The sequence below is a fragment of the Lissotriton vulgaris genome, unplaced genomic scaffold, assembly GCF_964263255.1.
Source record: "Lissotriton vulgaris unplaced genomic scaffold, aLisVul1.2 SCAFFOLD_8398, whole genome shotgun sequence".
Classification (NCBI taxonomy): domain Eukaryota; kingdom Metazoa; phylum Chordata; class Amphibia; order Caudata; family Salamandridae; genus Lissotriton; species Lissotriton vulgaris.
The window spans coordinates 3,681-7,360 of record NW_028248809.1 but is presented as its reverse complement, the minus strand read 5'-3'; positions in this window follow the sequence as shown (position 1 = coordinate 7,360).

The window sequence follows — 3,680 nt, the reverse complement described above, 5'->3', positions numbered from 1 at the left end:
CCCATGATGCACTGGGCCAGGGACAGACTGATTTGCATATAGCCAGGTTCTGAGCTGGGATGGGGCAGTGAGATAAATAACGGTGATGGATCAAGCCCTGATCTTTGGACTGGGTAAGAGTGGTCTGCTCAATTCAGACACTCTGTTCATCACCACCCCCTTTTCTTAATCGATTTTGGCCACTATAGGTGTGGCAGGGTATACTCAGACATGAGTCCCTTTCTCACTGCTCCATCAGGATTCAAGCAAGCCGGGCCGAAGACGGCTGAAATGCCAGAAACCGGTCCCCGGTAGCTTGTCTCCTTTCTGGTGAAGAATTGGCTTGGTAGTTTATTCTGCCCTGTTCCCATGATGCACTGGGCCAGGGACAGACTGATTTGCATATAGCCAGGTTCTGAGCTGGGATGGGGCAGTGAGATAAATAACGGTGATGGATCAAGCCCTGATCTTTGGACTGGGTAAGAGTGGTCTGCTCAATTCAGACACTCTGTTCATCACCACCCCCTTTTCTTAATCGATTTTGGCCACTATAGGTGTGGCAGGGTATACTCAGACATGAGTCCCTTTCTCACTGCTCCATCAGGATTCAAGCAAGCCGGGCCGAAGACGGCTGAAATGCCAGAAACCGGTCCCCGGTAGCTTGTCTCCTTTCTGGTGAAGAATTGGCTTGGTAGTTTAGTCTGCCCTGTTCCCATGATGCACTGGGCCAGGGACAGACTGATTTGCATATAGCCAGGTTCTGAGCTGGGATGGGGCAGTGAGATAAATAACGGTGATGGATCAAGCCCTGATCTTTGGACTGGGTAAGAGTGGTCTGCTCAATTCAGACACTCTGTTCATCACCACCCCCTTTTCTTAATCGATTTTGGCCACTATAGGTGTGGCAGGGTATACTCAGACATGAGTCCCTTTCTCACTGCTCCATCAGGATTCAAGCAAGCCGGGCTGAAGACGGCTGAAATGCCAGAAACCGGTCCCCGGTAGCTTGTCTCCTTTCTGGTGAAGAATTGGCTTAGTAGTTTAGTCTGCCCTGTTCCCATGATGCACTGGGCCAGGGACAGACTGATTTGCATATAGCCAGGTTCTGAGCTGGGATGGGGCAGTGAGATAAATAACGGTGATGGATCAAGCCCTGATCTTTGGACTGGGTAAGAGTGGTCTGCTCAATTCAGACACTCTGTTCATCACCACCCCCTTTTCTTAATCTACACAAAAAGGTTGCCAGCCACATTGTCACAACAACAAGCAGGAGGCATGAAAAACAAAGAACACATGCAGGCCTATGGTGGACACAGACAATACAGAATAGCCCCTGACCACATGGACGGGGGAACAACAGAGGAATGTGTAGCCGGACAGTGAATCCCTCCTACACTGATCCATTAGAGTGGGGCATCTCCCAGGTTGGTGGCTCGAAGAGATGCCTTTGAGGCAGTACTAGATGGCTGTACCATAACAGGTTGCTCAGCTTGTTCAATACCTCTGGAGTAAACTACACCCCTAGCTGTGGAAATGTGGGTTTGAGGGGGCAGAATCCATACTAGTGAGCTGGACAGCAGTGAACTGTGAAGGCCCTCCTGACCTGGATACTTTGCTATTGGTGGTATGTGGGGCAGGCAAGGCCGGGTCTGTAGTGAAGCTAGTTTGGCTTCGACAGAACGTAGACGTGAGATAAGGGGAAAGATTTCAGTTCTCAGCATTGTTTTAAACCTCGGAAGGTATCCATAAGACGAGTCAATGTGTCATGGGTCAAGTTCAGTGTACCCTCCTCTCCTGCAGGAGATGGTAAAAAATTAAGGGAGTTGCCAGCTCCGCAACATGCAGGAAAACATCCTGTGATGCGGTAGTACTGCAACTTGGATGCTTGAGACTGGCGCCTCATTTGAATTTCCTGAGGGAAACAGGGGTAGAGGCACAGCTCACTGAAGGTGTTGGGCTAGGCAGCTTCATAATGTCAATTAGGGCCATGGCTTGACTGGTCAGGTTATGGGGTTTTAGTGCCCTACACATAGGGGTGAGACTCACCAATGGCAGGCTTGGAGGACCAGAAACGGATCCCAGATTTAATCAGAGTCTTCTCTTGGGAACAGCAATTTCTTTGTTGACAACTCCTACAGCTCACGTCAGCATGCAGTCATTGGAGGTACAATTTATAGGCTGTGAAGGGGAAGAGACACAAAAGCAAATCAAGTTGGTTAAGAAAATTAGGGTTTGAAAGGTGATTCTATCATCTCCACTACACTTCCCCAATTGATTGTTTGAAAGGTCCACCAGACAGCCAGACTGGATACAGCTTATAAGATAAGTCACTGATACAGCTTCCTCTAACCAAAATAAAACAAAGCAGTACCTTCTGGCATAAAAGAACCAAGAGATGTGGTCCAGCCTTGCCTCTTTGGGGACGATGAAGGATCCAGGACGGCCCACACTGAAGGATAGCTGGGTGGGATTTGAAGCACGAAGTTGGACCCTGCCTCCTTTTTGCAGCACTCTGTAGGAGCGCCTCCTTACATATGGCACAGTGGGGGATGGAGTCCTCTTGTCAGAGTGCAGTTTCAAGGGGCCAAGAACCCCCTTGCAGAAGTTCAAAAATTCCTTCGCTGCAGAATTTCAGTGTGTGCTTTTATGCACATAGTTGGGCCCGCCTCCTTTTTGATGCACTCTGCAAGAGCGCCTCCTGGTGGGTGGCATGGTGGGGATGAATTCCTCTTGGCAGAGTAAGGTTCTAGGGGTCAAGAACCCCTTTACAGTAGGTCAGATTGTAGGTTTCCCATAGCTGTTGCACAGTTTCATGTGCTTAAACGTAGACAAACCAACCTAATCAAGATCTGTCTTCGATGTGATTAGGCTGTGTAAACAAATATGGCATGGCAATATTTTCCTTGTACATTTTGAAACTCAGGCAGAGCAATAAGGGCTCATATTGGGCTGACCATTATGCAGTGAATGGCTTGAGTAGCAAAGAGCCTAACCTGGACTGGACATACAGTTTCCTATCTAAGGTATTGGTGTTACAGTCCAGTTATTTTTTAGAAAGAGGACTTGATTCAAACTACACACAATTAGTAGACAGAGTACTCCTGGGGTTACTACAAAGTTATCTTTGGTCCACCCGATCGCAATATAGCTTTTTATTTTGACCTTTTGATGGAAATAAATCAGATGATTCTGAATAGCCAATAGGCCTAGGAAAAACAAAAGCTTTCTGATGTTATTATACCATTCAATTATGTGGAGTTTGTCTTTCCTAAAATAATTCTGGGAGGCCTCTGCACATTTGGCTAGTTCTGGGAAGTTCTAAGTCCTCACCAAAACAAAATTGGTCTGAGTCCGGCTCTATCTCATATTTGCCTCCTAACCATGCTGGGATATAGTGGGAAGGGCAGTGTACTGGGGGGAAGGGACATCAGGGTTCTGATGTACTTAGGTTCGGATTTACTCATATCAGGCAGATTGCAAAACCCCCATAGTTCAGCACCATAGAATGGATCTGAAGTGGTGATGCAATGGGTTTGCTGTATGAAACATGGAACTCCTTCAAAATAGCACCAAACATTTGTTTGTGCTTAAAGGTGGCTTTATCAATATTATGTTTCCAAGACATGCAGATGACTATTTGATGCCCAGATACTCCAACGCATCCACCCTTTCCCTGCACAGAATCATTTTCCATTTTTTTA